Source organism: Marmota marmota, unplaced genomic scaffold, assembly GCF_001458135.2.
Source record: "Marmota marmota marmota unplaced genomic scaffold, marMar, whole genome shotgun sequence".
Taxonomy (NCBI): Eukaryota; Metazoa; Chordata; class Mammalia; order Rodentia; family Sciuridae; genus Marmota; species Marmota marmota.
Genome location: NW_025999869.1, coordinates 9422958 through 9435700, shown reverse-complemented (window position 1 = coordinate 9435700; position 12743 = coordinate 9422958).

Below are 12743 nucleotides of genomic sequence, written 5' to 3'. Positions count from 1 at the left end.
GTGTTTAGTTAGACCATGCTTTACAAAAATGCTGGGTGCTCCTGAATAGCAAGGATATTAACTTAACTAATTATCCCTTAAATGGATATGTAAAATATAATTTAAGCTACTTGCAACATGCAAAAGAGAGGCATCATTTGTTACTGCCAAAAATCACTGGCATGTGGAAATCAGAAAATCATTAGCCTTGGTAGAAATAGCTTAATACAACAGGGAAGAAAGCACATTATTTATAGCAGTTAAATGACAATTGACGCAACCACTGGTGAAATGCAGGAAAAAAGCAGATACGATTTAGTGAATGATAAATTCTGCACTTAGTATTTATGCATGCAAAGGAACGGAAATCTTTGCTCATTAACCAAGGCACTTAGTTTGTGAGCCAAAATGCTTCAGGCTGTAGCCCTAATTGTCATAAATGTTTATTTCTATGCAAGTTTAATTTAGACTTAAGATAAAATGTTATCCTGAGTGATGAATATTCTACATCTTTTTCATCAACATAAGCCAAGTTTGCTCAAATCCCTGTTGATAACCTCACTCTTCTACCAGGTCTCCAGGATATCCCCAGGTGCAATTAATTTGTCTTTCCCCCATTACTGCCTACTTCTTTCTATCTATTATTGAATGGTGCCTCATGGCATATTTACAGGCATACCCCATTTAGCATGCCATCCAGAGCACCATAGCTGCTTAGTAGAGTGTCATACTGTGCTTTCCTCTGTTGAATGGCAGTTGCCAATCTGCTTTCTTTATGCTCTTGAATCTCTTTGCCATTAACATACTATTTTCCAGCTGATGATATACTTATTCTCAGCCAGTGTATTGAAAGTCTCATCAAGTATGAACAAACATGGATTGTTTTCATGGTTAAAACGGCAGCATGCAGCATTGCATGAGTAAAGCTTAGGTGGACCTGACTGTGCTGTGGACCTAGCCATGCCACCATGTAAATACCTGTAGAGAACCAAAAATCAGTTAGCCCATACTTTTATGTTAATTTGGTTCCAAATTGTTATGCAGAACACACATCTCCATGGAAGCTATCATGACTCGACTCTGCTTCCTTTCTTACATTTATGGAAACCTCTTCTACTCTATTTCAAAACAGAGTGAATGGGGTAAGCCTTTATTTATGTACCTGCATGTGTGTCCTTTAACACTTAGCACCTCTCTACTTCAAAAAATATAAAAAGTAAATTAAAAACCAAGGATAATAACAAAGTGATCAAAATCTTAACTGTGTATAAAAGTCAAATAAGCAATATAGATATATCAAGGGGACATAAGATACCCTTCTAAATATACAACTATATTCTCTATTATCAATTGGAAGGATGTCTGTTTGCCTAAAGCAAGCAGTAACTACTCAGCTATAACTGAGTATTTCCATGAAGCAATGTAAATATAATTTTCTCATGCCTGCCAAACTTTCAACAGAAACCAAAATGCGATTTTATGATATTTTTAAATGTTGGCAAATACTTTAAATTATTTACAATAGTTATTTACAATATGGTACAATTCAAATAAAATACCTTGTTGAATAAGATCCCTGTTGTAGGCACACTGTTCATCACCCTGCGTGGCTGCTCTTCTCCCATCTCTGTTTCTGAACCTTCTTTCTTCCTTTTTCCTCTTTCTCCATGCATTCCTTTCTGTGGATAGCACATGTGTGCCTGAGGTCCTTGTATCTTTTATCCATTAGTACTATGCGATCCAGCATAAAAACAGATATGATAAACATAAAAATAAGGAACTAATGTCAATGAAATAATTTATTAGTACAAATATAGATGTTGTCTTGGAGTATTGACCACTGCCTAGATGAGATTATAGCTTTAGCTCTAACCTTTCCAATGGTGAATCAGAAAGACAGTTACAATATCTGCACACATGCCCACATGCAAACAAACAATAAAAATAATCTTCTGTAATGTCACAGAAGATTCCTCAAGAATATTTCTACAATAAATGTGAGTTTTGTAGGGTCACTTTTACGGTGTCCCTCTGTGCAAAGCAATAAAATTGGGTATTGTATAAAATATCCAATTAAATTTTTTTCCAGGTTTCCATTTAGGTGACCAAAGTCAGGTGGAAACCTGAGAACTGGACAAACTGTTAGGGAAATGATTAGAAAAAATACAACTTAAAATATTGAATACCTAGAGAACCCTTTACACAGTTCTTTGAGTGTAGAATATGTTCTATGAAAGTATAGGGTAAAGAATTGAATTAAATACATATGTAATTATTCATTTAAAAGAATCTCAAAATAAAAAATACAAGGAACTTAAACTTGGACACTTCTGGTTACAATGCAACTAAAGTTGACTTTAAAAAATTTTTTGTATGTTGTGATTTTCAGTGCACAAATATAAGTTAACTCTGAGTATATCAAGAGTTAACCACAATTATAGTAGCAGAATGCATCAGATATTATTACTCAAGGATCTATTCCATAGCATCATTTTATTTTACATTTTTTTGAGGTAACAAAGCCACCTGAATGCAAGCCTGGAACACATAATCTCAACCAAAACAACTGTTGAGGTATAGGCCTAAGTTTCTGTGTTTGATTTACACACCCTCATCTTATCCAGTCCAAGTACTTATAGCTCAGGTAAGTGCTTACCCATGGAGAAAGAACCCACTCACTGACTAGTTCAGCAAAGATCAGTGGATTTTTCCTTCCCATTCTTAAACATGAAATGCTTAGGTATAGCCAAGGAAAGTGATCATCAGGAAGAAGCAAGAAAAAGGAGCAAATTGATAACAGAAAGGAATGAGACCATGCTGCTCTTTAAAAATGGAAAAAAAAAATAGCTTTTCCCCTTACAGTGTCTCAAAGCTTACAGCCTTTTTTGAGAAAAGAGTCTAGAAAATTGCCCCCCCCCACTGCATACACTCTCACCCAATCACACAGGCAAGTTTGAGTGATAATTATTTTCTTGTTATTCATTAAAAAATCACAAGTAAACTTAATGGAACTATTTTAAATGAATATGGAAATAATATATAAAGTATGGAGCAAAAATAGATGGATGTGTGTGTGGTCGAGCATTTCAGAATAATACTTGTGAATATTTAAAAATAAATAATTTCAATGCCTAATTGTTGGAAGGTATAACTTACTGTTTACTCAGACTGTTACAGGAGATGCAGGGCTCTGCCTGAGATCAGAAGAGGCCTATAGTTAATTTGTACTCAACCTGCATGCAGTGTGTTATCCTTCTATCACTATAAAAATCCTCAAGATAAATCAATTTATAAAGTGAAAAAAAATGTCTTCAGGCTCACAGTGTTGACCCTTTGGTTCCTTGCTTGCTTCTGTTGTGAGGAGCTACATCATGGTAAAAGTATGCAGCAGAGCCAAACACTCACTTCATGGCCAGAAAATAGTGGAAAGCAAAAAGGAGAGAGACTGGAGTCCTGCATCCCTGCTAGATCACCTCTCCCCCAGTGACCTAAAGACTCTAGTGACCTCAAAGTCCACTTTCTTAAAGTGTCACTGAATCCCAGTAGTACCATACCAGGGACCAAACTTTTAACACACAGGTCTTTGGTGGTCTTTAGTGAACTAAACTCTAGTACCTGGTTAGGACGTTTTCTCTCTGAGATTGGAAACCCATCTTCATAGAGTTTGTTACAAGATTATCGCTGTGTTATATTGTCTGCATCCCTCCTCACCTTCAGAAAGTTGAGCAAGGCAGCAATACCTTTCTTTACTCTGTCCTCTTCAATGATCATTTCCTCACTCAGTTTATTTTTAATTTTCTCTCAGTTGTATTTCATATTTATGATATCATTTTTATGATGTTTCTTTTCATTGCGGTGACCCTAAAACAATAACTTTTTTTGCAATAAAACTGGAATTTTCCATAAAAATCTGTAAAAGATTTTTATTGCCTAGTTTCTAAGAAGTAAAAAAAAGCCTTCCATTTCATTTCCATTTCATGATACAAGGCTTCTTTTAGTATATTTTGTCTATTAAGTACATTCTTCAATTTTTAGATTTCAAGTATTTTCTCACTGTGTAACTTTTCTGATGGTATCTTTGTATTAATTTTGTATAGTGAAAATCCCTTTGATATATGGACAAATATTTCTTCAGCTGTAGAGAGTAATCTATTAATACATTTTTTTGTAATTCTAAGGAAACAGGTTTTTTTTTCATATTTTGAAGATTATAAAAGTAGCTGCTTTGCGACTAGTTCACAAATCATTTCATCCTTCAAGGAAAATGGTAAATTATAGCCTGGTTCTCACTGCTTGAGCAGGTCTGGTAACTAATGCATTTTCTTTGAATGAAATATTGGGTAGCTAGACCAAGAATATATTTAAGTTGTTGTGAAAATCAGTTTCTTACAATTATTTCAAATATGTCATTATGGATGCTAAACATTGTCTGAACTGTTCTGAGATATAAAGTTGATATGTGTCCAGGAGACTTATTCTCTCATGTGCCAAGGGGTGTTAAGGTGTTATCGATTATCAAATTTAAAATAAATCAGGGACCAGGGAAGTTTTGTAAAGACCAGATGGTAAAAATTTTAGGCCTTGGGGTCACTTTGTCTCTGTAGAAACTATTCACCATGGCCAAAGACAGTATGCAAATAAATGTGTGTGGCTGTCTTCCAATAAAATTTAATTACAAATGGCAGGTGGCAAGCCAGTTTTGACCTTGAGGTCACTGTTGCCAGCTACTGAAATTTAAGATTCAAGAAGTTGTTGTGACCAGTGGATTGATGAAAAACTCCCAATTAGGCATTGAATATCACTCTCTCAAAGTTTCGAGCAGAATTTCACATGAGTAAAATAGCGTTCAGTGTGTCATAATTCTATCATGCAATTAATTATACTGTTTATTGGATGGTTCACTTTCCTGCCTCACTGAATTTTTGTTGTTGTTGTTGTTGTTGTTGTTGTTTCTATGATATTTTTTTCCCTTATATCAGCCTTGAGTAAGGAGAAAGAAGTGGAAATAGTATTCCAAAACAGGAAATGCACATTCTCTTCATTTTTACCAGTAGCCACTTTTCAGATGGTAGAATTAGAGTTACAGATGAGTTAGCTGACAAGAAGAGCCTTATACAGCTATCAAGGGTTCTCTAGTCTATTTATTGTATATCTTTTTTTTCCTATGGAGGAAATCCCTAGTCCACTGATCAGTCACTTTAATATGAGTAGTATATTTTATTCTTATAGTGCTGGAAACATTTATTTGTTCCCAGAAATAGCAATTGAGGATTTTCATTCATAAGAATTTACTACTACATTGTTCCTTTCCTGAAATCTGGGGACTCCATATTCTGGAATCCTAATATTTTTTTCCCCCTAACAATGTTAAATAGTTGTAAATTATATTAACCAAATTAGTGTCAGGAAAATACTATTAAAGAAAAATATTTTAAAAAAGCATATTAAACCTTTTTTTTCCTGTTGGATAAAATGGATCTCAGAGGGAAAATAGTAATTTTCTTCCCTCTTGTTGATGAACACCCAACATCTTACAAGTAGTTCCACCAGGGAAATGGCAAATATCACTCTCATATGGCTTTTTTTTTTGTCTGCTTACCCTATTAGATTTTTGACAGGGCTTCCTTTGAGCTCTACTTTCAGGAATTTAATTCTCAGACACGGCATTTTTTTTAAATTTTGTTTTTACAACAAAAGAAATGTAATGTTTCATTTTGTGATTCTAAGGTTGATCAATGGGAAGGAAATAGAATGAGGTAGATGAGTTATCATAATCATAATAATATCATAAATAAAGAACTTTATTTTATTTGTTTATTTTTTGTGTGGTGCTGAGGATCGAAGTCAGTATCTCACGTGTGGTAGGCAAGCGCTCTACTCCTGAACCACAGACCCAGCCTTTTTTTTTTTTTAATGGAAAAACAACATAAGAGATTACTATTTTTCGAGATAATATAGGCAGTCAACTCCTGATAAGTAGAATATTTATTAGTGGCACAATCTTTGAAAAATTTGATAAATATAAATTAATATAGGTATACTGTATCTAATAAAATTTTAAAGAAAATTTAAATGATTCTTTATAGTGTTTTCAGTTCCTTTGCCACAGTTGATGGAACCTCAGGACTTTTAAAACATTGTGTTAAAAATGTTTTGTCGTTTCTTTATGAAAATAGGAAATAGAGATTACATAATGAGTAGTACCATACTTAGTTCATATTCTTGTCTCATTTAATCATAAGTGTTAATAAATAAAGTTGTCATTTAAAATGATGCATATTTTAAATGCAGACCCAGAAACGTTTTATTTAACGTTCTGGTAATCATATGTATTGGATATTTGCATTTTCTAGGATTTCTCACAATCCTTGATGGGTTTACTAAGCCTTTCTTTGAAGTCCAGTTGCTCCATGGTCACTAGTTGTTATGGGTTATTATGTCCCTGTGAGCCAATAAACTTATGTATGTAAGAAAGATGCAGAATAGGATCACTCTAGAAAATCATGTCTTTACTAATTTCCAATCCAATTAAATTCAAATCAGATATTCCCCTGTTTAAATTTTATGGTTGAGGAAGCTACATATGGAATTTTAATGTCCACCTGCGAAGTCTACTCTATGAGTTAGGTCTCTTCTTGTTTGGCACATACATGTAGTACATGAAATGGTTGCTGTGCCATGAAATGTGAAGAGGAGGAACTTTTTTTTCACTCTCCTCTCTTATCCTGTGTGTATATTTTATTACTGTTCTTGAAATTCAGAAAATGTGTGTTGCAGATGCTCCCAATATCATCTGAGGTTTTGATTTTGCAGTTCAGACCCTTAGGGAGGTACCAACCTGTTTTGAGTCTTAAGTTCAAAAATATGAGGCAAAAGAACACCTGGCCTAGCTTGGACCATTAGTAAACTCTTCAACAAATCAAGTGCTCTTTGTGGTAGATCACACTGTAAACAGGGGTACAGATGATGTCAGTAGAAGCAGTTCACATAAGTAAGATATGGTAAATCTTTAAAGAAGGGGTGGAGAGACTGGTGGATACTGCCAGTCAGGAAAAGATGTGTATGCTACAACATTATGCTGTATATCTAGTGAAGTTAGGCATCTGATATAGCCAGGCACAGTGGTGCATGCTTGTAATCCCAGTGGCTCAGTAGGCTGAGGCAGGAGGATCCATGAGTTCAAAGACAGTCTCAGCAAAAGTGAGGCACTAAGAACTCAATGAGACCCTGTCTCTAAATAAAGTACAAAATAGGGCTGGGTTGTAGCTCAGTGGTGAAGTGCCCCTGAGTCCAATCCCCAGCACCCCAATGGGAAAAAGAAAAAAGAAATCTGCTATTAATACCATGAAAAGTAAATTAAGTACTAATCTAATCTCTGATTTAAATGAAACTGTAAGACTTCGTCAAACAATACTATCCCCCCTGACATGTATAATATTATCTTTATACTTCATCTAATTGAACACCCTCAGCTTTCTCAGAAGAAGTTGAAACAAAAGTGATAAGCGGTTATCCAAATTCACATTATTTATGTTATGAACCCTTTAGCTTTCAACAACCAACCCACATATTTAATCATTCTTTTGGGGACTGGAGATTTTTACTTAAGTGTTTTCCCATGAAGAGCTTTCAAAGGTTGGTTTCCAGATTACCACAATGATTAAAAATACAGATCTTGGGCTGGGGATGTGGCTCAAGCCGTAGCGCGCTCGCCTGGCATGCGTGCGGCCCGGGTTCGATCCTCAGCACCACATACAAAGAAAGATGTTGTGTCCGCCGAAAATAAATATTAAAAAAATTCTCTCTCTCTCTTAAAAAAAATATAGATCTTGTGCATCCCCCTACCCACAATATTGAATCACAAACTCCACTAATCATAATCAGAAACTGATTGTAACTAAGTTCCTGAGTAGATTTTATGCACACTGAAATTTGAACATACTACAACTGGTATTCCCTAGCCTTGGAGTTGGACAATAAGTTAACAAATAACTGAAAGCGATATAAGCCTAGGTGAGACAAGAAAGACAACCGAGAATTACCCCTAAAGTGGTTGAAAGGTACCAAAGACCTTCTTGACATGCTTCAGTTTTTCCCAGAGATTGGCCTCACTATTACTTTTATTTCCACGTTAAAATTTTTGTTGTTTTTTTTTTTTTTACACACTAGAGAAGGTGGTGATTTGAAAGGTGGCTGATTTTGAAAGATATCATTGTAAGTGGGAACCTCAAGTAATAATCCAAGGTTTGAGTCTTCACATAGTCATTTGAACCATTTCAGAGTTATTTACAAATTGCTTTTCTGCAACTGTGTTTTTCCTTACTACTATTGCATCCATTTGGGTCATTCCCTTGGACCATGTTTATATGTATCTCAATGTTTTATGAATATAATATTACTAAAAAATGCATAAACTTGTAAATCCTGTGGATGATTTTCTTTCCAAGTTTTAAATGATTGGTCTTTGCTGTCTAATTACAGAGGTATAAAAATTTAATACCAATTCATATGTACATCATTGTGGTGTTACTTGTATTTCTCTAGCTCATTCTTTCTGGGGAAGTTTAAAGATTAACTTGATAGTTTAAGCTTAATTGATACATTTCCTTATGCCATAAAAGTAATTCTTTCTGTGTCTGTGCTTTGATGCAATCTGGGTTAAATGAAATCAACTTCATCTCCCAAAATATAAAAATCAAATGCATGAATCTTTGAGGCTGTTGCACATGTGAAAATTGTACTATAATTTGTCTTATAGTGATTCCATACAGCTTTCCATAGCTATATATCTTTAAAGTTTGTAAATATAGTGAGATTAAGAATGTCTATATTTCAAATGTGATGCATTCTAAAGTATTAAAAAATATTAATAATACATTAGCCTGAAATGTATGAATATTATGCCTCATGTAACAATTTGGTTTTTAAAACAGTTTAGAATGATGGTTTATGGCATTAAGTACATTTTTACATGCTTTTAAAAGTATTTGTCTATTCACACAAACATGAATCCAATTTTGTGAATACATAATCAGCCTTTAAAATCCATTTTATTGTGTGGGGAAAATAGATGGGAAAACTCACACCTCTTTACCTCACCTTTTATATTCCATGGATTAAGAAAAATTATAAAGTATTTTCCCCCAGAATATCTCATATATAAAAGCAAATAAGCACTTATAAACCAGACCATCAAACTACTTTATTACACATTTTGTTTAATTACACCAATGAGAATTCAAAAAGTGTACATAATGAGAACCTGCTGATCCTTAAGACACAGAATATAGCTGAAGTATTTGCTGTCAAGACAAAAGTGTCCCATTCCTATGAAAGGTTAAATGCAGATCCTATAGGTTACTTCATGCTGGGTCCCCAGGGAAACCCAGCTCACACTGGATAAGAATAGGTGTTTGAGATCTTTCCCTTTGAAAAGTTTAGCCTATGTATTTGAATAGATGGCAGATAATCTGGGGATCATTGGGAAAATACCACACTTATATATTCCTTTCTTAATCCTTCATTTATGAGTTCATATTTTTGAAAGAATATTAGTTAAATTTCTTTTGCATCTTTTATGGTTTTCAGTATCATCTAAAACCTACACCTACTTATCTCCATTGTATTTAGAGCTTTAGAGTATCTCTTTCAGACCTCAGAAAATATGTATATATGATTATTAACATCAGAGGCTATGAATAGTTCATTTATTTTTAATGTCCAGGTTAATATGCATTTGCATTTCAGAAATAACATGATTATTTTGACCTTTGAAAATTCCTAGTCAAATGATACCACAGAGCATTTTATAATTTGTTCTAAATCATTTCCTGTTCAAAATGCATTTAACACAAAACTGATTTTTTTTCCCTAGTGTATAAGATAATTTTGAGATTATATTCTGATGCATGTTGAATAATCCTCAGCAAAAGCTGTATCAGAATAAATAAGGACTATCCACTTACCATGGATCATCTTTTCCTATTATAAAATATATTTTTATTATACATTTCCATTCCATTGTATCCTATGTGGGGCATGTACCAAATGTAGTAAAATTTTCCCAAGTTATCAACCACATGTTTAAGATGTGATTCACATTCTTTCTCCCTTGGGCTAGGCCAGGCAAGAGTTCTCCAGATACCAATGTAATCAACAGGACTCTGAATGCTTCTGAACCTTGGTTCTGTTCTACTTAACTCCAGCACAGATGGAGATTATGAAAGCAACTCAGATTCCAACACCTTTAGCACACATACATGGATGTGCACATGCACACACACACACACACACATACACACACACAGAATCTTTGGTGCAATGTATCTGAAATATTCTTTTTGTAGAAGATTGGTTTTCTTCACTAATCATATTTTGCTGTGAAATTGTGCGAATAAGTTGAAAGCATAAATATATCAAGCAACATAGGGAATTGATATTTGTGTACCAACCAGTTTTGCTGCTACTAATGCTGAAAACACATTGGAAGTCCCAATGTGTTTATTCCTGTTCCATTTAACCATGTCATCTGCTCCTCTTATTTTCAAGGAATTCACCTCAGAATTGAGACTTTATTTAGAAAATAGTTTTTAAGATTTATTCAGCTATTGTTTAATCGTAGTGGGCCAAGATGTTTTCAGTACAGAGACTGAGCGAAGTACAGAAGCAGAAGGAAAGAAGTCAAGGTTAAAGTTGTCACATTCCCAGCAATGACCCTCACACACTGTGCAGAAGTGGGTAATTCAGCTCACCTCACACAGCAGAATCATATCCAGTAAAATGTGCATTTTAAAAATTGTTCATAAAGTGCTGAGTATGGTGTTGAATCATGCTTTTTTATCTCCTATAAGTTTCTTTTTGCCATATACTCCAACACACCCTCCAAAATAATAATAATAATAATAATAATAATAATAATAATAATAATAATAAATTACAGGAATGTTTCCCTGGCAAACCATCAAATGCCAGGATTACATGTATATTGACATGGAATAAATGGCACCGTCTCACTCTTTATAAATCTGAAACTTATGGGGTCAGTTTAACTTTGTGAAAAAAGGATCTAAAACTTTATCAGTTTAGTAGCTCACTGTCTTGAACTGCCAAATTTTGTTCAGATTCCTATGAAATAATGCTGGTATAAAAAAGATCATCTTCAACTTTAAATGATCTTCCTCTCTCTCCAAAGTGGAAAATGAATTAGCAGGAACAAACTGAGAATTAGAGGAAAGCATACTTGATTTATTTTGTGCATTTTTTGAAGAATAAAAATCCTAATTTCTCTCACAAATATGCTTAAATACCACCAGAGTAAGGTTTCTTATGATGGCTGTTAGTTATATAATCTTTCTCCTTAATAATTCCTCTCTGGATTCCTCTCATTGTTGAAAAAAGAGATCTTATATGCCCTTGCTTTAGCATGGGGTCACACATTATACTCAGGCATGTAATACCTTATTTGTAATTACTAGGCAATGTTTTACAAAATTTTAAACACAGTATTTTTTTTTCTGTTCTCTAGAAAGTTCAATAGTATTTGAATTTTTGAAGTACTTTAATAGCATAAATAGCATAAAGGAACAATTAACATAATTTGATTTAAAAAATCAAAGATATCTTTATATTTCTCATTGCTATGGTTCACCTTCTCTTTTTCCTTGAAACCTCCTTTACCTCTGAGAAACAAAACTCTAGAACTTGTAGCTCTAATATGATACTTTCAACACATGGGTGCATCAAACATTGCTTTTCTGAACTGTTCTGGGTAGACATGTAAAGAGACAACTATTCTGCTAATTAAGTAAATTATATTTTCTATACAATCCTGAATCAAGCCATAAGCATATTTGTTGAATAATGTAATATTCTCATATAGACTTGTTTTGAAAAGGACATTTTCTTTTATTTGGATTTTCCCAACTGTGATTGATTCATCTCATTTTCAGAAAAGAACTTTTCTTTCATCTTTGCAAAATGCCACATTTTAATGTCATTCTTTCTTTCTATGTACACAAGAATCATATGCATAATGTAGTAGAATATATGCCTTGCTATCGGAATTTATTCTTTAAAGCTTTTGGCATTGGAATTCTCAGACTCAGCTGGAGATTACTGAGTATTATTTTCTTTCTATTGTATGTTTTTATTCATATTAAACATTAGAAGATGTCTGTGCATTTTAATTTCCAGTAATACTTTGCAAGTGTTGAGAATATAGCATATAAATTAATCAGGTTTCTTGGTATAATTTAAAAGATTGCTTTATTTATGACAGAATTATCCGTCAGAACAACCTTAATGATATTTCAACCCTGATGTAATATCTGTTAGGTTATAACTAGATAATTTGTAACCCCTGTAGTATCAGGAAAATAACTTTCAGATATTTTACCATTAAAATGCATTCATCAGCTACAAACTAATCTTTTCATTAGTGATGTGATTCAAGTATGAAAAAGGAATGTAGAAATCTTCAGTAATATCCAGGCAGCAAAATGTGATTGAAAGTCATATCAGCACACTTTGCAATTGGTAATCTCAGTGATAAAAAATTCATCGAAAATGAGAAAGAAATCATCTTGATGATAGCATATTTCCTCCTGATAATTCTTATTTTGTATGAACAATGGTCAATTAGACCCACTGAATAGAAAACAGTGGTTTTCTATCGCTCTTGCTCATCAGATTGCCCATGATTATGTAAGTAAATAAGTAAGTAAATAAATAAATGTGTGTGCGCGCGCACGCGCGCACATATATAT